We start from the raw sequence: 23,674 nt of genomic DNA, 5'->3' as shown, positions 1-23,674 counted from the left end.
ACTATTTTACTGTTAATTGTCATTAGCAAATTTACTGTAATTTGGGGGGGTGACGGGGAGATAATTAACTCTTCTAATCCTACTAAAACAGCCTGGAGAGCCAAAGCATGTAGCAGAAATAACTTCAAGAACACTCAGTGAGTGAAATGAAGCCTTGGGTAGAGGTGTCATCAGTCTGATGCTATCTCAGATCTAATTTACAGACTCAGGTGTCTTAAACAGGGCAGAGATCTGGTGCTGGATCCTTCCACGGGCCTGATCCTCTGCTCACCAGAAGTACAAGGTGTTTAGGCACCAGCTCCAGAAAACATTCAGACATGCACATAACTCCTGGAAATGTCCAATTTGAAGTAAAGTCATCCTAAAATATCTTCCTGGAGCAGAGACAAATTGTATTTCCTGGGTTGGATTTTTCTGGTTTTTTTGGTTTTTTTTTGTTGGTTTGGGGTTTTGTTGGGTTTTTTTGGGTTTGTTTTGTTTTGGTTTGTTTTTTTTCTCATAGCCCAAGCATTGTTAAAATCAATTGAAACTGGGCTCAGGGAACTCAAAGGCTTTCACCCTGGATAAGCTAGTGGTGACCTCAGTACTCTTAGTCCTGGTTTAGTCCCTGAAAAGCAACATGAAAGTGAAATGATCATATATAATTAATAGTTAACTTATGGCAAGCCTGTCTCGGTAACATACAAGTTATCTTCTTCCACACTCTGGATGTATTCTCGTGTGGGACATATACAATATTCAGTACAGATATTGCCGCTGCTCAGTTTTCAGGAATTTCTCCTAAATAAAGCCAGTATGGAAATGGTATATTATGGAGGATGAATATCACTAGATTTAATTTTCACCCTTGACAGGAAAAGTGGCTGGCTATGGTGTTATAGGACTCTGTTTTAGAGTAAGTATCCCATAAATTATTTCCGTTATTACAGTGCTGTCAATCTGAAATCGTACTTTCAAGCACTTAGAAATCCCATTCACACAGAGTATGAATCAATTGTAATAAATAGTGTGTTAACTCATTTTATTTGTATTCACCTTACTTAGACATAGTATAATAAAAACCTCCAAAACCCCAACAAGCACTTCCTGCATGTTTCTGGGTACATCTTTGTCATTTTTGTTAGTATAAAAATTGCTAGATTTTTCTGTTTCTTTGTTCTTTTGGTTGGTTGGTTGGTTTGGTTTTTTGTTTGATTTTTTTTTTTTTTTTTTTTCCCCTAAAGACTTGGGAAGAGCTTACTGAGCTGTCTAAAAAGAAGTTGCACCAGAGATGACATTTCAAAGATACTACCCAATAAGTAAGGTTATTGTGCCCGTTTCTCTGTATTTCTAAGCAGACTCAGATTATTCTTAGAAACAACAGCCCAATAATTATGGCTCCTTATGACATTAATTAAGCAATGCTACATGAAGCTTTGATTTTTGTAATCTTTTATGCATATGAATAGTCCGAAGTTCAATGTAGTCTAATGATTACAACCCACTTGAAGCATTTGATTCTGCAAGATTTTGTTTTGCAGTACAGCTTTCAGCTCCCTTTGACTTACAAGTGGCTGGAACGTTGCAAATCGCAAGTACGAGTGCAGCTAAAAATGGAAAGAGAAGTAAATAGATAAAACATAAAGGAGTACTTGGACTCTCACTCCCGCTATCGCAACTCTGTGCACGCAACAGCGACACTTAACTTGAAGAACTGGAGGGAAAAACGTCGGGGTTTCCAATGAACCAGTGCTTTTTAAAATATTGCACATTTGTACGATACAAATGCAGACTCGCCAGGCACCGTTGCCACGGGTTTTGCATGCTCCGTGCTCAGTTCTTTTGGGTCTTTGGGGCAGAGTATGACCCTGGCACCTGCATCCACAGGTGCACCCTCTGCTTACGCCCCTAATTTTGTAGTTTATTCAAGTGTGGTGAGGTTCAGCCGTGCAGGGCGAGGAGGGGTGGAATGACCTTGAAGAGCAGTGGGAGCACACACAGGTACTTGCTTGGTGCGGAGAGAAAAAAAGGAGAAAAGCCTGCTACTGATCAATTCCACACAACACAATTTCATACTTTTTTTCCTCCTTTCTGTCTAGACAAGGAAGTTTGGAAGTGTGGTTTAATGGCAGTCTGTAACATAAGCGTGTCCTATGACAGTATTTTTAATAAGGCCATGCTACAGTGAGCCAAATCAAAAGTAAGCAACTTTTTTTTTTTTTTTTTTTAGTCTAATCTGCCTCAAGAGAAATGACAGATTCTCTCTAACACTAATGAATAAATCTATTCCAACCTTGCTGTATTTTCTAACAGCTTACTGTAAGACAAATGTACTGTATAACCTATATACAAACATATAGGGATCGGACTCAATGATCCTTGTGGAACTTGCGATATTCTGTGATTCTATGAAATAAAGGCTGCAGGTAAATACTGAATTTTTAAAATAATACCGCCACTAGAGAGGTCTTTTAAGAAACACTGCATGTATTTTCTGGCTTGTATGGGACTAGAAGAACAGCAGTGATCAAATTGGATCCACAGTCTAGCAGTTTCTGGTGGCTTTTTTGTGATTCCTGGTTTTTAGCTGTACTTATACATACCACATGGACCTTCCATGCCACACTGAGAAAAAGATTTGATAAAGGAAAAAGCAGAGGGATAAGGTGTGCTGTTGAATCCAGGCTCCCAGTGAGGTCGATTTGTTCCAGGTTGCCTAGGCATGGTTAAAGACATTTAGGGGAATAGGAAGCACAAATATCTCCTGGTGATGGGCCTTCTGGAAGCTGCTGGCCAGAGACAAAACTTCTCTCTGGGTTGTGGGGACACCAAGAGTCTCAGGTTATCTGAATGGTCTCAGCTCTGAGTTTGGTGGTTGTTGGTTTTTAATAAGGAAAATGTTTTTTAATAAGGAAAATGTTTAAACGTCCCGTTTCGATTGGAAAAAAAAAAAAAAAAAGCGCCATTCTTTACAAATTGGTCTCCTTCCTGAATATGTTTTCCCCAAAATGCTTCTGAAGTGTGCCATTTTGTGATGAAAATAAATAGTAAAGTTCTGGAATTATCTCACAGGCTGGAAAAAAATCTATTTTTGAACCAGATTTGTATACAACATCTGCAGAATAAGAGAGAGCAGTATAGAGATTTCATTCCCTACCTGGAGGATAAAGCCCAGCTGTTGTTCCACGGTTCAGAGCCATGAAGAATATCATAATTAAAAGACACTGACAGGGGCATCTCAGGTGGCACAATAAACTCACCTGTAACTTACCTCTATACTTAGCAAACAGATTTTTATGAAAAGAATGGTTAAAATTAATGATAACGCAGGTAGCTCAAACTCCAGAAGGAAATACGTCCTATTTGCTGCACAATTTCTCCCCTTTCAGCTTCATTTTCATTTACAGCTGTGCAAGCTGAGTATAAAACGCAGCTATTTTGACTTTGTAGTATTTTATGTCTAGTTTGAACAGTTGTAAAAGACTGATGCAAGCCAGCCAAGAATTGGACCTTTTCCGTCTTCTGCTTTTTCTGTGGTGCTTGGTTTTATGTGGTACCTTTTACACTAAACCAAAGTCACAGAGGAGGCTAAACAGTAAAATAAAAGCCTGACATGCTCTACTAAATCTTATTCCCCAAACCACAATAATTTTAATGTCTTAAAAGTTTTATCCATTGGGTCCCCGTGGGAGGAAAATACTGGATTCGTAGCAGATTTATTTTCACTAAATTTCTGAATTTCAATCAGGTTTGATCTAATAACTGTCAGCTGACCTGATTAAAGTGTACCTCTCTTACAGTTGATTTAAATCAACTTGGCTGCTACACAGGAAGCTAAAATACATGCTGGCCATCTGGTACACTAAATTCATTTATTTTGGAGAACTTTGCTTTAATTCAATAACCAGGACCATATAAAGAACAGCTGGGGAGGGGATCATTTTTTATAAACATGCTTTGTAAGAACGGAAATAACTACCTTTATCTTGGCTTCCAGGTTGAGAGGGGTGGTGGTTTTTCATATTCTTATTTTTTGGAGAGAGAAATGTTTGGGTTTTAATAGAAGCCGAGTGATGGGTTTAGACTTAAAGGAGCCAGATCATACACGAATCATTTAAAAGGAGCAAAATTAAGGCCTTGGCATGATACTGACTTAACAAATTGCCCCACGTATCCTCAGCTTCATGAGGAACGCCAGTAATGGCTGCCACACAGCATAGGGGTACAGCGAATGACAAAGCTCAGAGGAGAGAAAGGACACAGGTGTCCCCACGGGACTATACAACCTTTAGTCGTATCTGCAAAGTTAAATGGCCTGAATTAATCTGCAGCAGTCATTCTTCAGGAAGTGAACATTTTCAGAAATCGGTAAAACATGAAGCTGCTCCACAGTCTTCAAAATAACATGTTAACAAAGCAATTTTGAGAGAGAAAACCCATTAAAAATGGATTTTCATTTATTTTTTTCCCATTACTCATAGGAGACAGACCTTCATAAAAATGATGGAAATCACTGATAAAAAAAAAAAAAACTAATTAGCATACATATACTGTTGGCACATCTTTCATAATTCAACTCTTATTACAAATAAAGGAGACTCTTCTACAATTAGCTATGTCAGACCAGGTAGCAATGTCTCCTGTTGCTTGCTCTTCCCATCCCATCACTATCCAGTATGCCCAGTCCCAGGTAACCCCTTCTCTACCAGCATCTTTTTGTTTCACCTCCATGACCCTGTCACACACACGAGCTCTCCAATGTACATTTGTTTGATTAAATGAGTGAAAAAATGTGAAAAGCTTGGCATTGAACGTGGGCACACCATAAAAAGAAAGGACTGACTTGAGGTGTCGGTTGGCAAAGGACAGTTACAAGTTGGATTTTCTTCCAGATTTGCTGTGCTGCAGGTGTAGAAGACAAACCTCTCCTTCAGGTTCTTGTGTGGGATATGGTGTAGGCAACTGAGGACCGAGAGGAGGGCTTGAATAATATAAAGAGAGTAAGAAAGGATTTCCCTGAAAGCTTTAATTACAGTTTTAAAGCAGAAAACTTAAACAGGCTTTACAATAAGAAATATTTTAAAGAATCATATTGTGACCTTGTAAATTACTGCTAGCGTTACACACAATGCAAAATCACGATAGAAATTATATAAATACTGTAACTTGGGTAACATTTTAAGTATCTGACTCATAAATTATCATGAAAATGATGCATATTTTAGGATCCAATGAGGTCTTTAGCCGTTGCTTGGCTTAGGGTTGTAGATCTGAAAGACAGAGCATCAGAGACAGCTTGTGGCTGGCATTTGTGTGGTGTTCGGAGCCCTCTTGTCACATCTGTCAGCTGTTGGGCAGGAGCTGCACTCAATAGATGCACTGGCATGAGGATCGATCAAGTGTGTATGGATGCTCTTGTCTAGCGGGAAAACTCAGAGTGTTGTTTAAAAGTACAACAGTTCCTGGTCTGCTGTTGGGCTCACAATGACAGTTGTGGCTACTCGTTACAAATAACTTAAAAGGTCAAATCTGACCAATGTTCAGGTTAAGAAAAAGAAGTAGTATTAGAAAGTTATTAAAATTTATATTAATGATTCTTTTGATATGTCATGTTAAAGCTTTTTTTTTTTTTTTTTAGTTTGAAGTAACTTCTTTTTGTTTTGTAATTCAGTTATTTTGTACTAATTAATATGAAAACCAAAAAAGGTCAACACTGAGTCAGTTTTGAAGATAACAGAAGAAAATAGTTTACCAGACCTGGTATAAGTCTGTTTATTGATCGTAATTTTTCAAGAAATTGATAAATTTTTACTTTTATTCTTAATTTCTGAGGAAAAACATGCAAGGTCCCAAATATCAGCACAAGAAATCTATTGCTTGCCCAATTCTACTCAAACTGGAGATTCCTTTTGCTACAAACTAGATTACCTTGTACTGAAAGGTCAAATAAAAATGATCTTTTATTACTAGACTGACATTTGTTAAGAATTCTGGATATTTTATTGTGTGTAGGTAGAGAAGTGGTGGTGTGGGAGCGGATAAGAGGGGACAGGGAGCCTCTGCCAGCTTCCCCACCACTGAATCCCCATCCCATCGCCGTCCCTGCATCCGTGGGCATCCTGCACCATGGCTGAGTGTCTTTCCTTGCAACACCACAGAAAGTACTTTGCTCACCTTAGTCGATAACCAGCATGTGGTTCTTACCTTTCCTTTGTAAAAGGATTATAGTCTTTTTTACAGCCCCTCCGTTATTCTGGATTTTCATGCTGCTGCAGCACAACTCCCTGCCACCAACGTGAACTGGAGAGTCACCAAGAGTCCCCCAGCTCTGAAAAGCAACAGGAAAGGGTAGTCACAGCAACCACCGTCTGCATAAGCAGCTTGCACTGTGATGTTTTCAACCACCTTTGTTTCAGTAAGGCAATGTTATCAGAATTAAAGTAAGAGTTAGTGCCTGCTTTAAGATCCTGTAATCAGAATTAATGTTGTTCATCTGTTAAAACCATTAGATAGTTAATCAGAACACACGTAGTTAAATAAATGCCGTTGACAAAGATTTATTGTGTTACGAAAATAGAAAAGAAGAAGAGGAGTTAAAAAAAAAAAAAAAAAAAGGAAAGAATATTGGTGGGGTTTCACATGTCTGCTACCACTTTAGGAAAAAAACCCCATCAATCCATCACTGCTATACAGGCAGAGTAAGATTCTTTTCTACTGGTTTCGTATTTCTGGTCAACTAGCTTATATTCTGGTGAACAGAGGTTGTGAAATGCATTCATTTTTTCATTCCTTATTTAGATTTACTCAAGAATTTAATAGATTCCTAGTGGTTGGGTTTTGCCCCGTTTTCATGCCCTGTTCTCTTCATACACTCGTGTGATCTGTTGAAGCTGATGAATGAGACTTGTGAGGAAGCAAATGTAGAAGATATAGAAATGAAAAAATGCATTAGTTATACATTTGGAAAAAAAAAAATAAATAACCTGCATAAAACATTCAGACACCCAGTACTGCACAAATATCTCCAATATGCTTAATTCAAATTTAACTTTTATCTCTTGTGAACCTCTACATGCGAGAAAAGTATATCCTGCTGGTAAGAATGATCACATTTTAAATAGAGAAAAAATGTGCAGTGCTAAAATAATCTTTAGGATGCTAGGCTGTAGGAGAAGTCCATATCTGAACATCACACAGCTGAAACTATTGTAATTTCTAGGTTTCCATTTAAACTGTTGCGTATGGAGGGATAATCTTAACGGGTGCAATCCACGTGCGCGGCAAATGAAAATCCCAAGAATTACCCTTGGAAAAGTTCAGGAGGTGATAAACCATATCTTCATTTAAACCGATATGGATGTCTTGGATCTGTTTGGGGCTACACACAGGTGTCATAGGTCTATGCATGGATTGGAGTGGGTGGATAAAATTTTCATTCCTTCAGTTAGCCGCCAACCTACAGCATCTTTAAACATTACTTTGGCCAGTCCGTCCCTATTTCACAGAGTTAACAGTGTTCACTTTATATGTCATATAAAGACTGTGCATTGGTAGTTTAAGCAAATTATAATAAAAGGGAAATTTTCTAAAGGCTAAAAGCAATTTTGCCATTGCAAAGTATTCACAAGCTTCCATTAAATACTTTCTCTTTTTAATTGCAAATGTCAGCTTGGAATGGTTCTGTTTTTAGTGCAGTTAGTAGCATATTAGTTTTTTCCCTCCAGGGGAAGAAATTAATTTCCCCCTCCAATCAAATGCCAATATAAAGCATTTAAATCATTTCTTTAGCAAACACATTTTTCTGTCCTGCCTATGAATGAAAACAGAGATTTATTCTTTGTGTTTGATTTGTAGTGTGTTTTTTTTTTTTTTTTCTTCTACAATGGTGAGCTTATATTTTTAAAATATAAATGTAGTGATTTCTCAATGCAACTTTTAAATTCCAGTTTTCAGAGGGGTTTTATGACTAATCTCTATACATTGATCTGGGAGGGGGAATATAGCACTGACTGAAGACTTTAGCAGTGACATGTATTCAACTTATTTCTGACTGATGGATATAATTGTAGCTCTCCCAGTCCTATTGTGATTGCAGGATTAGATATATACTTTTATTTCAGTTTAGTATTTTGGAGCAATGCCTTCTGAGGAAGAAAGAAACTAATAATTTCTTGTCACTAGCAAGCTGTAATTATATGTATTTATATTTAACCTTTCCAGATACTACTCATTAACATTTACTTGGCACAGGCACAGTTTACATTTTGATATACTGCTTTTGTGTAAAGGTTATAATGACTATAGTAATCTTTGACTTGCTACTGTTCCCTCTCTTGAAAGTGCTGGGGCTATGTCAAAACACAAACTTGGGAGAACAAGAGTTGGACTATGTATTTGACTTTATTCTGCTTAACAGTCTCATTATGGTGGTCATAGTAATACTAAATTAAAAAAAACAAAAACAAAAACAAAAAAACAAAACCCCAAAACCAAAAACCCAACACAATTAAACCACAAAAAAAAAAATAAATTAACAAACCAGTTCTAGTCTTGAAGCCATGACACTGTGAACGACTCCTAGATACACAGAGTAACTTCAGTTGTAAGGGACTTCTGGAGGACATCTGGCCAAACCTCATGCTCAATCCGGCTTCAAAGTTTTTTTAGCTTTAACTTCAAAGATTTAACTTCAAAGTTGGACCAGGCTGCTCAGGGCCTTGGTCACACAAGTTCTGAACATTTTCCCAGTAAAGAGTTAACCCACCTGTGTCCATTGAGGGTCAAGAGAAGATACCCCTCTGAACCACTTTTCCATCCTGTGCTCTGCAGGGAAGGTGCAGCTGGAAATGCTGTCCCATGCTGAATTCTCCACCTTTCCAATCTTCCCCAGAGACATCCATATAAAATAAAAACGTCATGCACAATTTTATGTAGCAATAAAAATAAATCTATTGTCATGACAATGACTATTCTAGTTATGGTCTAATTAGAGTAAAAGCAAGGGAGATACTTTGAAAAATACTTTCTTAGAAGGAAGAAATTTAAAATTTTTTTATTTTTTCCTTCTTCCCAAACTCTTCCCTCCTTTGCTCTTTGAAGCTGCAAATAAAATAAAAACCAGTTTGGGAAAAGAGAAGTGATTTAAGAGCACACTGGCATTTATTTGTGACTGCTGTAAGGCTATTTTAATCTTATCAAGGTGGATTTCTTCAATGAGATCAGTTAGTGGAAACGGGTATAATTAATGGTTCACCACATATTATATATTTGGAACTGTGTATTAGCAACATGCCATTTCCCATGGCTTTCTTGTTCAGGTTTCCGTTTTATTTTTCCTTTTGCTTGAAAAGTAAGGAAGCTGCTGTCTTTAAAAATACTCAGTAAATTTTCCTTTTGTAGAATTCAGTTTTGCAGACTGATCTTTGCTTCTAATGAAGAGGAAACATTTTCTTCTCCTTTTATGCTCCTGATGGACTCATCCAAAGCCTAAATGACTTTGGGGCTACCTGGTGTTACAATTTGATGGTTTCAAAGACTTTCTCCTTTGCAGCACACAGAACATGCACAGGACACAATTCACTCAGCCTGTCCAAATGAAGAACTTCATTAAAGCACTAAACAAAGAAAAGGTGCGTTGCCCCAGATTATATTGAACTCTCCTTGAGGGATACTTGTCAAAAAGTTCTTAAGTGATCAGCAGTCATCTTGTTGCAGATGGCTGGTATTTCTAATTGGTGTAGACTTTACTATCGGCTAATTGTCTGATTAAAGCCAGTTGTGTAAACCAGGTAGAAGTAACAGGCCATGAGACATTATAGGTGATTAGTAAAAATAAAGTTCCTTGAAAGACTGAGGCATCAACTGGCTGAAAGTTATTACTTCACTAAAATTTCAGCAGTTCGGGAGGATCGGGTGGTGTTACCAAGAAAATGAAAAGTGGTTAAGCTAGTCAGCATGTAAAAAAATGGGCATGTGAAAACCAAAACTAAACAAAAATCCCATAGATTATATTTGATCGAATAAATGGGAAAATTGGCCGTTGAATGAGAGTGAGATGCAGAGTGATTTTTTTCAGCATGCCAAGTAGATTTAATTGCTAGAAAACTGGAGAAGCGAACGTGTGTTCGGCAATGTTATTGACCTGGGATTTTTCACACACGATCTCAGCAGCTTAGAAATAGCCAACGTGACAAATAAAAGAGTGGTTATTAGGGAAAACAAAAGAAAATAGGATCACACTGATTCAAAATTAACTTTAATTCTGTCCAGAAAAGAGCTACATGTTCATACATTAATGTTTCATAGAGAAATTTGCTTAAAAGCGTACAAACTCGAAGAAGAGCAAGTATAGCCTCTGAATCTGAATAGGCTATAAAAATACTATAGTAAAAAAATCTCTTAGTGTAAATTATTAAAAGCATATAGAAATTACAGAACAATGCAGCTTTTTAATAGCTGCTTGGTGCCACCATTATCCACTGAGCCTCAGATCTTTTAAGAACTAGAATGGACTCTGTTTCTAATGAGAATTTAAAAGGGCCCCACAGCTTGCACATACCTTGTGTGATCAGCAGAGTCCACGATGCCCCGTGCTGCTCCATGCAGGGTTCTCCGACTGCAGTGTGTGTCCCGGGTGACACCAAGTGACCCCAGATACTTAGGTCAGCAATGAAATGTTACAGAACATAGAGGATCTCTTCATTCTTTTGAGAGTTCTTGAAATATCCTACAATAAAAGCTAATCTTACATTTTCATTAAAAATGATGACACATATATGATCTTCGCAGATCTTGACATGGGGAAACCCTGACCTTTTAGGTTTGACATCATAGAATGATAGAATGGTTTGGATTGGAAGGGACCTCAAAGCCCATCCAGTCCCACCCCCTGCCCCGGGCAGGGCCACCTTCCACCAGCCCAGGTTGCCCAAAGCCCCGTCCAACCTGGCCTTGAACCCTTCCAGGGAGGGGGCAGCCACAGCTTCTCTGGGCAGCCTGTGCCAGGGCCTCACCCCCCTCACAGGGAGGAATTTCTGCCTTAGATCTCATCTAAATCTCCCTCTGTCAGTTTAAAACCACTACCCTTTGTCCTGTTCCCCCCCCTTTCCTGCAGCCCCTTTCAGCCCTGGGGGGCCGCTCTAAGGTCTCCCCGGAGCCTTCTCTTCTCCAGCTGAACCCCCCAACTCTCCCAGCCTGCCCTCACAGGGGGGCTCCAGCCCCCCCAGCATCTCCATGGCCTCCTCTGGCCCCGCTCCAGCAGGTCCGTGTCCTTCTGCTGTTGGTGCCCCCGAGCTGGACCCAGCCCTGCAGGGGGGTCTCCCAGAGTGGAGCAGAGGGGAGAATCCCCTCCCTCAGCTTGCTGCCCACACTGCTCTTGAGGCAGCCCAGGACAGGCTTAGCTTTCTGGGCTGTGAGCGCACATTTCTGGCTCATAATCAGTTTTCCTAAACAAAATTAGAGACAAGTTTTAGAATACATATATCAGCATCCTCGTACCTGCCAACCTTCAACTTTTGGGGAATTTTGGGTCAGGCATTGGACTGAAAAGCGTTTTTTCCTGAGAAAAAGTATTGTGTAATACAAACCAGCATGCCTTTAGCCTAGGTTTATAAATTCCAGAGGGTTCATGTCTAAAGAAATGCTTTGCTGTCAGCAGACAAATATCAAAATAAGTGTTCTCTAAGGGGTGAAAAAACACCAGTTAAAATGCAGATGCACACCCAGTTCCTCATTTTTAGAGCATACTAAAAGTTTGATATGGTAGGGATTGGCAAATGGATCAGGGAACCTGTAGGTTGTACAAGAAACATCTGCCCATTTATCTGTGTACATCATTTGAAATGAAGTTTTTAGGTGATTATCATTCAATGTTAGAAAACATAATGATTCACTCCTGTTTTAGCACATCTCCTCACGCAGAAAAGATTATGACGGCGAAATAGAATGTGCCTTTGTGAAATTTCCAACTTCAGCTTAGTGCAAAGTAACCTCATGGAGGCCTCTGAGGTTCGTGGCTGGGGATATGCTGAAGGTTTCATTTTGGATGCTCCCAGTAGACCCTACTGGGTAGTGCTGGGCCAAGCCGCTGCTCTCGGACAGTTCACAGAGGGTCCCTGCCTGCAGTCCCTGCAGGGCTGGCTCTTAAAGTTTCAAAACTCTCTTTTAACTCTCAGGGTTCCCAACTGGTCCTTGATGGACAAGGCAGATGATGTCCTTGGTACTAAGATGACCTGAATTTTAACTACCTCAAATCTGGGACCTTCTTTGAGTAGAAACGTGGACATAAAATATTTACGTACAATTGCCTGTACAGATCTCAGTGCAAAACTTCATGAGTCACCATGACCACTACAAATAATAAAAACGAGGTATCATCCTAGTCGTTTGATTCTGAAATTCACAGAGTGATATCCTGGAGGAATGGTTGAGAATATTTTATTATCTTTATTTCTGCTGGAATTTTCTTTTATCTGCTCTCCCGCTTAAAACTGCTAAACAAATGCCACCTGGCAAACCATGAACATCTTCAGATCATTCATATGAATAAACACAATATTATCACAAGCATTATCACACAACATTATCAGAAACAGGCAAATGTGTTGTGATTAAAACACCCGGGGAAATCTGTTTTGATTTCACGTAACATTAGGAGTTACAGGTTTGAAATCATGTCTGCCCTGAAGACTACAATACTTCAGCCAGTTTGCAACCAGTAGGATGCTTTATACAACCCAGCTTGTACAGAAAGATTAAATCCTATTTCATGTAAAACTAAAATTATTGCTTATGAGTTCTTACCCTGGATTTCATGGTCCTCACATGATGCCAAACTTTCATCAAAGCCTCAGGCTGGACTGGGTAGGTGAGACTCTGCTGGGATTGCTTTGGTTTGATTAACTCGCCGCCCTGGAAGTGCAGGCAAGGGCTGCTTGATGCACGATTCAGAAGAAAAGTGTGTGTGTGGGGTCTCCTTCCTACCAGCTAACCCATAATTTTAGAAACCTAATGGATTTACTCTGCCGAAAGAACAACCCAGTCTCTCAAAGGAGTCACCTTTTCTTGCAGTGAGATGTTATTAGGCAGGGCAACATATGGAGACAATCAGAGGAGTTTCTGTTCCTGGGGTTTGGAAACCTCAGCCACTAAACTTAGAGGTCCGAAATTGCTTTGTAAGGAGATTTTTGGTGTTTTTTTGGTAAGTCCCGGTGGGAATGACAAACCCACCGTACTTGGGATACTTCAGGAGGGATTATTGAAGGTGAGTGCAAACTCCAGGGAACGGGCTAGGGAAGAGGCATCCTGAGACGTCTGCATGGGCTCGGGTGTGAAGGGCTCAGCGATGGTGTCAGGGCTGGAGGTGCCCCATATCCTCATGCGGTGACTCTGACAAATTAAAACCAGTGCAGGAGAATCATCACGTACAGAATTACGGTGCAAAAATAGGCACAACTGCACAAACCCTGGGGCCACAGGGCAAGATGCTGCCTCCATCCCCCACAGGGCCCACAGCCTGCCCATGCCACAGCCCTGATAGGGGCTGCCCCAGGCTGCTTTGGTGCATAAATGGCTTTTTTAATGCAGCTGAGGTTTTCAAAAATGTAGGAAGAATTATGCCAGTGTGCAAGAAAAGAGATGTCATGCATTTGGGAAACACTGGGCTAAATCAGTCCTGGTGTGGCTTTAAGGGCCAGGTGGGGTAGGGTGCTCATTAGGGCCAGGTGGGGTAGGGCACTCATTAGGGCCAGCTGGAGGTTTAGGTTTAAATTTAGGTTTAAGGGAGGGGGGGGAGGACCTTGTCTTTTGTTTTCCCTTTCATGTTTGGAGACTGCAGGGAAGGAGGTGTGCAGGGCGGAGGTATTCATGCTGGTTAAGGTAATACTTTTTCTGACTTTTTATTTTTTTTAATATATTTGTGTTAATAAGCATTTGTCCTGTTTCCTGACACTGATAGTCTCGGTAAAAGCATCGGCTTTGGCAACGCGTTAGATGTTCTTTAAGGCTTTAAAAATATGCGGAATTTATGTATTCAGCAGCATTTTGGCACAAGTGTCTTCAGATAATGAAGAGCTGTTTGCTAGGTACTCTGGTTAATGAAGTGTCCTTTGATAATTAATTTGTCAGACTCAATTTATTATTTCATAACAAAAGAAAAAAAAAGAAAAATATTAATGTTGAAAGTCTGGCTTAAATGTGAAACTCAGCGTGGGGGTCAGACAAAACTCTTAGGAATAGTAAAAATTAGTTCCAGTGCATTGATGTTAGGGGTTTTGGCCTGAACCTGCTGGGATTAATGAAGGTTTTGGTACTGGATTCAGTGGTGCAGGAGGTGATCTGTGCTGTATTTAACCGTTTACATGTGAATGTGAGAACCATTTCTCTTTGTGTAAACTTGTTTTGGGGTAATTCCCCCCTGGGGCTTGACCTCCCAGTCTACATAGGCTCAGTCATCAGTGGGCTTTTTTTTGTAAGGAGAAGAGACTGTGTTTACATTCGTTAGCCTCAAATATCTTGGAAAATCAGATGCTTTGCAGGGAAGCTGCTTTTATAGGAGGGGTTTGCTCTGCACTGGGCTGTTGTAGGGACTTGTCTTCTGTGGCCTTGGAGACGCTCCAAGAGAAAGGTAAAAAGTACCGGGGTGGCTAAGCAGCAGCCAGTGGTTTCTGGAGTTCATATCTTGGTGATAAAATACTGGTAATCTGTGATTTCTGATATTTTTTAGGGGAAAAAAATGGCAAAACGTAGCTACTGCAATGGATTTGTGGGAGCTTGGTGCTGATAAATTGAGCAGCTAAAGCTTCTCCTCTGTGCTCTCTGCATGTGCTGTTTTCAGGAGCGTTAATTAGATGTTAACTAAAGTGGAAGCTTATACTTTTTTATTTTTTAATTCCCCTCTAAGGCTTCTCTCTGGTGATGTGGGTATTAATAAGCTTCTACTTGGTTGATAGTGACTGTGACGCTATTAATAATGACAGTCTGTTTCTGTGGTAGACATGCAGACTTCCTTATGTGTAAACGTTTTCAAAGGGAAAAAGCTCCACCGTGTTTTCTGTTGATAACAATACATGTGAAAGTTCTGATTTGAAGCTTCCTAAAGGTTTATAGATATATTCACCTTGCTGCTTGAGGCTGAAGGCGTTTGAAGGCTTAAGAAGCGTTGCCTGCCTGTGAAAATTGTCAGCTTGGTTTAGGGCTGTTCCTCAAGCCCATGGAGGACATCACTCTGGCCATGTGGAAGAGCAGCTAGTCTTTGTTGGTACACAAGAAAACCTAGAGTAGTTCAGCCTGCTGTTGAAGGGGAACCTGGACTCTCTGAACTGTTGGTGGAGTTTATTGGAGATGGGGTGGGTTGCAGTAGCATGGATGCTCCCTTTGGAATACTGCAATTTTCTGCAAAAAAAATGGAGAGTGTTGGCTACTGTGTATGACTGAAGGGAACTGTCGACCATATGAGAATGAAAATGTGTATGTGCATATTTCTACACCATTTTGATGTACTTTAGGAGGCTTGTTTTCCCTCTTAACTTCCTCTCCCATTACTCTTCAGGAGTGTGGTCACTACTGATGTGCTGGCTTGTGTGGTGTGCGAAGTACAAAACCTCCGATGTTTTGTCATTAAATTTCATTAGGGTCATATATATAAGAAAATAATTGTCATAAGTTTAGTTTTGGTTTGCCTTTTTTTCCCCTGCATTCATTTTTGTCTTTGCCTTCCATTTTTCATAACCACGGGGCTTTGCCTGGAGGAGGTGCTGCACGTCCTTGGGGTGCTGCTTTTATTTATAGGGTCAACGTGTGACAAAACAACTAAATATTTTCTTGGACCGCTGAATGTTTCCTTTGGATTCTTTGTAAAGAGGAAAGATGAAATATATTTGGAAACGTTTCAGAGGGATCTGAGCCTGTGCTCTCACTTCTTCCATCACTAGATGGCATGCTGTGTGTAGGAATGGGCTCTGCCTTGGCTGGAGCTTGAAGATGCTGAGCCCTGCCAAGCTGCGAGTTAATTTGCGGGGATGCAGAAGTAACTGAGCAACGACAGGCAGTTCACTTGAAGAAAACCTGGGTGAAAGGGACAAAAGTTGAGCAGACAATTAACTCTGAGGAGATGTCTGTGGCACATGCTGAATGGGCTGATAGCAGGGAAGGGGCACGGGTGACGAGCGTCAGGCCGACAGCTCTGGGTTGGATATACGACACAGGCAGCAGTGAATGTTTGCTGTTAAACATGAGAGAGTGCTGTGATCCTTTTTGAATAATTAGTATTTACCTTTTATGCAGATGCTACAGGTATGTAATAGTTACCAAAGAACAGCAATACTCAATTTTTGTTCGATATTCCAAATAGTTGTTAGGAAATGTATTCCCTGAACCGCATTAAGGAGGCATACGTGGCTGTTTATGCACGTATTTAGAATTAAACTTATAAGCAGAACCCAAACTAGCGCCTGGGGAGTTGCAACTGGTTGAAGCCAAGCTCCCCTTCATGTCCCCAGTGGCAAGCACACACCTACTCTGCCTTATTTCAAGAGGGAGTTGCGGCTTGTTCAATGCTTACTTGGAAAAAAAAAAATTCTGCCACTGTTCTGGGCTCTTAAACTCAGAGGCTCTCACTGGCTCTTTTGGGAGTGCTGCTAACCAAGCCCCGTGTCCTTGCGTGCCTGGGCTTTGCCGCTCCTGTGCGTGGGAGCAGTGCTGGCAGTGCCTCCCCTGGGTTCCTACTGCGGCCACAGTCTCTGGAAGTACCGTGAACTTGTCCTTGGTGCTTCTGCATGGGATGGTGTTTTCTGGCAGTGGGAAGAAAGAAAGAAAAGAGGAAGAAATAAAAAAGGGAGGGGTGAATCCCCATCTCCAAACAAATCCCCTCACCCCACCCCCCCCCAATCCAACCCAAACTCATTTACAGGAAGTGCAATATCTTGCTTAATCTTCCATTTACTATGAAACTTGGGTGTAATTATGCTGAGATCTTCTGCAGGGAGCCAGGGTATGACACTGATGCAGTGAGAGTAACGGGAACTTCAGCAAGCGGTAAGTAACTTCAATAGTGAGACCTCATTGTTGATGTCTGGTATATAAAGGCTGTCAAGAGTAATCTCTAACTGCTTTAATGTTTTCCACAATACTCTTCCCACCTGTATTTGATGAAATATTGCACCATCACTGATATACTCCTTCTTGTGTTTTGGATTCAAACCCCTCTGAGATCGAGACAACTGCACATGGTGTCCCCTAATTGAGATGCTGTGGTAGGGCAGATGTGGAGATCTTGGCTAATTGCCCGCAAGTTGGGTAATGAAAGGAGTATCGATCTGTGTACCAGTGAACGTTGCTCCTTTGAATTGAGGAGATTGATTTGTGACGCTCAAGCCTCTTCAGCACGAAGGTGATAAAGGAGTGGGTGTGTTATTCCAAGGAATGTGACAAATCCCAGTCAAATGTCTGCAGTCCCTCTAATGTGATTCAAAGGCAAAGATTAATCTTTGATGGAGGCCCTATTTCATCGATATTTTATATCTTCCCTCTTCTAGATACAGTTTTGGCAACTTAATGACAATCCTAAACTTAAACATCATGGGAAGATCAACTGAGTACAGACGACTTTTGAGTTTTGACTGCTTCTGTGCATACTTGTCATGAAAACAGCATGATATACTCTATTTCAGATGCCATTAAGAGCTCCGAAAAGACATTGCATATTGTACCCGTTATAGGCAGCTGGATCAACAAAATCTTTGAAAAATGTGGCTGCAGTATCTGTGGGACTTCTAACAGGCTACAATAGTTTTATCACCCTTTGAAGAAAACCCTAGCAGTGTAGTTAATAAAGGAACAAGCAAAGCCCCGGATTATTTTAAATCCAGTTTCCAATATGAAGAACTCAAATCAAACCTCTTTGTATAAACATGATGCTCCTCTGAAGCATGACTTCTTTTAAGATAGGTAGTTAATCAAAATTCCCTAGAAAATAAGGGAATATAGCTTTTGTAGAAGTGCAAAGTGACAAGAAAACACTGGTAAACCCTTCCAGTTCTGAATGAATACCTTCAAATTACATTGCCCTTGCAGAAGAACCAACAGTTTCTGCAGGAGGAATCTGAAATGTAACTCTCCTTTCTGCCCCAGCAGTCAGTGCTAATGTTACAGGTTTTGACTGGGAGTGGTTTTAAAAAAAAAAAAAAGTAATACACATGTTCAAACATCTTAACTGTGAATTTATCATCGGGCTTTTTAATAGCATCACATCATCAGACCAAATAACAAGATAATCCATTGTATGCACATGGACTGTTCACCTCAGGTCTATTTAACCTAGAAGGTATTCAGACTTTTTTCCTGTTCCACCTCTACTTTTATCATTTTTTAATCATCTTAGAAGCTATTTCAGAGCAGTTATTGTGGTGAGGGGTTTTTTGAGTGTTGAAATAGAGATTGGTCATTTTGCTTTAATTTTGGTTCTGGTTCTCTGTGTCATACACACACCAAAATACCATCACTTTGCAAGGGATCTCTTCCACTGGGCCTGTACCCAAGGAGGCACATCCTTAGACCATTAGGGAAATAGTGCCTTTTTAATTAAATACTAATTTTAAACATGGGTCAAGTTTTAGTCCTATCCAATAAATTTGTATTTACATTTTTTTAAAAAAACCCCATGTGTGTTGGCACGGCAACTCCTCCTTCCTCTTGCTGCTGCTCCTGTACCAGGACTGCTGACCTGCAGCAGCCAGGAGACTATTCCTCAAATGAAAGGAGAGACTTCATTATATTCCTGGCAATTCAAAAGACCTGCTCAACTGGGTGTACTGGAAAATTTCAGCTGCAATCAATCACACTATTACTTTAATCATATGCAGTTGACTTTTAAATGTTAACATCTAATACGGTTATGAAGCTATTGCTTCCTCTGGTTATGAAACCTCTCAAGTGAGGTCAGGCACGTTTGCTTAATCGCCAATTTTATAACTGGTCATTGATGTGGCAGTAGTGAGTCTGGCTGCTGTGCTAACCAGTTATTTTTATTTGGCATTCAGCTCGTAACATGCTCTCGAATCGGTACTGTACTGTTTTACTTTCAGGTCCATAATCCTGGGGGAGCTGGGGGGGAGAAGGAAATAATGAAAAAGAATATTAATTAAAATTTTAATTTGTTCAGCAGAGCTTTGGGAAACACAGAAACTTTCACTCCCAATATATTCAGCAGAAGCAATGCGTGTCACTATAAATATGGCTGCTGCAGTGATGCATGCTGTTATTAGTTAGTCATTACACATAAAAACTAGAATAAAGACAGTTGAATTAAATGACTTTCCTATTCCATGGCTTTCCCCACAAGATGTGCGTTCCAACAGAAAAGGATCCTCTGTGTGCATCCGTCACAATACACAGTACATACTTTGGCTTTCTATCTGCAAAACCTCTGAAAAATAAGAACTGATGTTTTCTGCCATAGGTGCTTATCCTAGACCTTATCCTAGGTCTAGGATATCCACTTATCCTAGCGGTGAAACGTGTGGGAGAAGTACTGCAAATTCGCTGTGGCAAGGACTTGGGTACTTTATTCTGACCATAATATAATTTATTTAATGTGTATTGCAGTATATATCTGCATAACTATATATACTAATGTAGATTTAGTGGTACTAGACCTTGTACAGAACATAACTGCCAGTTCTGATGGTAAAAAACCCAGGAAATACTAATTTTCACGTCCTAGATGCTTCCATAAGGATGCGTGTTATGAGGTCAGGAGGCTCATCCGTTGAGCACTCATCATAGCTTGTTCTTAAAGACTGAATAGTTACCTCCTTTAAAGTAAGATCACGGCAACTGTAAAATATTTCAGTAGCCCAGGCTTTGGAATAAATAAATTTAAATGGGATATAAGATGGTAGATCAGGCAGTGGTTTTGCAAACAAACACTTTTCACAGAAATATACATATTTAAAAAGGAAGAATAAAAGGGAAAAGTGGTTATTTTAATTCGGAGACTAAAATAACGGAGGAAAAGCAGAACAGAGATTTGATGTGTGTATGAAACCTTGAAATTAACTGAGGGGATGTATTGTCCAGGGTGTTGGAAATGCAAAGCTAAACAGTGTAGGTGGTGATGGTGTTGATATTTACAGCAGTCCTGTCTCTAGGAGAAACTAGTGTTAATGCTGTGTAGTGTTTCTCAATTTCTGACCTAACAACAGACCTTCAACCCCAATGATGGTTGACATCAATGGCATGGGGTGGGTAGGGAAGGAGATAGAAGTGAAATAAGCTTTACTGGAATGAACGTTCAGCTGGGTCTGGCTCTGGAAAAGTAGTTGAAAGTTTGCTCAAATAGCTTTAGGCAGATGAAGATTCAAACCAGGTAAAATCAAGTCATGTGGAAGGTCTGTGGTAATGGGATGAGGCTGGAAGAACCCTGCTGGAAGATGGAAGAAAGCTCCTGTAGTCTTACCCAAACCAGTTGCTGTGTCTATCATCCCACATTTAATTCTAACGTCTGCTTCTTCTAATAGGAGCAATAAATTCTTGCAGTAATCCCACACAACCTGTGTGAGATGATGGGGTGTGGGATATTTACACCGAGGTAGTTTATAGTGAAGTTCATTTGTTTGAGTGAATATGCTGTACATTGCAATTAATGTTCTCAGTAGCAAAAACCTATACTGTGCTTTGCTCTGAACTTAAACTCCCCCTAAAGAATCAAAGGAAGGAATGTATCATAATTTATGTCCTTATTTGAAGTTGTATCATCTAGTATATAATTCCCATGAGCAGCTTTTTTATTGAGAAGTATTGCTGCTATCAATGCCACTCTTGTATGGTTGTATAAAAAGATTCTAATACAATGCAAAGCTGGAAAGAAAAATGTTTGGTTTTTTTCTTTCAGTCAGTCATTCCTGTAAACCCCAAAGACAAACAGCTGAAACTCCTGGGGTGTGAGGCAGAAGCATTTATCACTCCAAGTTCTGGTACATAAAGCTCAGGAGATCAGAATTCTGAAAGACAACTGACATTATATTTTAGGAAAAAAAAGAGGAAGGGTGGAATTTCCTTGGCCTTTCACAGTGGAAAAACAGGGTGAAAAATATCATGTTACAGAAATGAAGAAGAGGTGAGATTTATCTGGGATTGCTTCTTTTGAAATCCTAGGTTAGCTGAAATCTTCCTTAAGAAATGGGTTAAACCATGTTAAGTTTTAATAACTGAGTATAATGCCTGGCTCTGCAGCAGCTCATATATATAAGGGACCTCAAGACAATGATTTTTTTTTTACTCTTGTTTTATAGATAAGAAAATTACGGTAAGAAAAGGTGAAGATAGGTGGCAGAAAGTGTCAGAAATGGAGCTCTGCAGGTTTTTGGGTGCAGGTTTGGATTTCACAGTTCCCTGATGTGTAATCAGGATGGGCCACAATATCTTGTAACTAATAGTTTATTTTGTTTCATAATTGTTTTTAGAGTAGAAGTGTGTATCGGTGGATGCCGTTACTTGCACGGATGCCTTCCCAATCCCTCAGAGTCTGCTGGCTCGTGGGGTGAGTACGTGGCAGGTGGAGGCTCAGCCTTTGGGGTTGTTGCTTCACCAGCTCTTCAGGGCATCCCCGTGGGTCCGTGGCACGGAGGAGAGCTGCTCACACGTGTTGGTGTGCAGAGCATGCTCCTGGGACATGCAGGATGGTTTGAACAGCCCTATGCCTGCAGCCTGGCCAAATAACAAATTCTTAAAATTTAAACCGCAGGATTTTACAGCTTGATCTGGTATCTTAGGATGCCAGTGCTTATTTTCCCTACAGTTCCCATGCAGTCTAAATGCATCCCTTAAGCTCTGTAACATGGGGCACAGTATGCTCTATTTCTGGCTTTAACTGGAAAAAGATAAAGGGAGCTGCACAGTGTGTGTTTGTCCTGTTAAGTGTCACGGTATTTATTCATGTCTACATCTCTTACTGAAAGTCACTTTTATTATTTTTTAATGGAGATTTAAGACAAACACCTTTTTAAGTTAATTTTCATTTTTAAAGGTATTACATGAGGATTCTGGGTACCGAGACAACACGGTCCATACCCCAAAGAGATGCTGCAGTGATCAGCATCGTATCTGTACCTGGTAATCCCTGAATCCAATGCCAGCATTGATTATAGCAGAACACGTTGGTTTTGTGGCCTTCTGGAGGTCTACGTTGAACTTTGTTCGTGGTGACCTGGAATACACATGCTACTGAGGAGTGGGGTATTCATCCTTCTCTAACACTACCCACTAGTGGGTGGGTTTGTTCTTCGACCTCTGACATCGGGTTCTCTCATGCACACACCCATTTTCCCTGGATGTCAAAATCTTGCAGGACTTCACAGATACTTCTGATTCTCATTTTTTTTCCAGCAAATATTGCCCCTGCGTGGCATAAAGTAACCATCAAACCACCACGTAGGGCAGGAGTGGCCCTTGCTACTGCCACGCTGGAGACAAATGCCCTGGGAGATGGATGTATGGATGTGTTTCTCTTTAGTTACAGGATGAGCCCATAGGTGTTATGTGGCTGAAAGATTAGGTATTACCTTTGTGGTCAAGCATACTCGTTTGGGTTGAGGATAAATGGGAAAAATGTTCATCTTAATTGTGAAGCCATTAGGAAACACCTGTTTCAGCCTAAACCATTTATTTAACAGCCACAAAAATCTCTTGAGAAATTGCATGTATGTGTGTCCTTGCTGAAAGGAGTGGCAAACTGAAGAGACATTTAACAGAATAACTCAAGTCTTCACAGCCATCAGAATTCAAGTGAAAATATGGACAGATTTTTATGACAAGACAGTTTTGACTATTCACCTTTCTTGGCATACTTGATCACTGCAGGGAATTTAACTATTTAACTCCAATTAATCTTTGGAAGATGTACGTATGTACATCTCTGAGTGGAAATAGATGCTTATAAGATGGGTTTGTGCCAGACTTTTTTTACACAGTTTCGGTTCTTGAGTTCACATGGTCCTTCCTGACATTTTTTCCTCTCTACTAACCCAAGTCCTCCTGCAGTGCAGCTGCCTGGCTGCAGAGCCACCAGATTTCTACAATTTTATTAACCCAAAACACAGTGTTGAGATCTGTGTTTGACTCTTCCTTGGGTTAATTGCAAGATTCTGCAGCTAATTCCTTACTTTTAAAGCTGTTCTTTTCATTTCTCTGAGATGCAAGTATTGAACTTGGGGAGGGTTTTTAGAAAATGCTTTTGTTTCATAATGCAAGTTGTGAATTAAGTGCTTTGGTTTTCCTGCACTGGTGGACTCTTCTTTGATATGGTTAAATACCTGAGGGGTGAGCCTTGGAGCTTGCCTCACTGTGGGGTATAAAATATGGATTATTTCTTAAGGTGGAAACCCCCCCCTATCTTTGAAATGTGTTCAGTGAGAGAAGTGTGCAAGGTTACCCCAGCCCTAGGGCAACAGTAATGTATGCTCCACAAGCTACACAAGCTTGACATTTGGTTTTTTTTTTAATGAAAAGCTGCTGCAAAACAGAGCATTGTACAGCACTTATCAGTGGGCAGCTCTTATCAAGATCTCGGATACTGTGAACCTCATGAATTAATGCATCAAAGTTAATACATCACTTATGAGTCTGAAGTGTTGTAGTTGCTCACTGGAGGACTTTATTTTCATCTCAGAAGGGGTTGAGAGAGCATTTTTAAGTGATGGCG

This window comes from Athene noctua, chromosome 8, assembly GCF_965140245.1.
Source record: "Athene noctua chromosome 8, bAthNoc1.hap1.1, whole genome shotgun sequence".
Taxonomy (NCBI): Eukaryota; Metazoa; Chordata; class Aves; order Strigiformes; family Strigidae; genus Athene; species Athene noctua.
Note: the sequence above shows the minus strand (reverse complement) of the source record.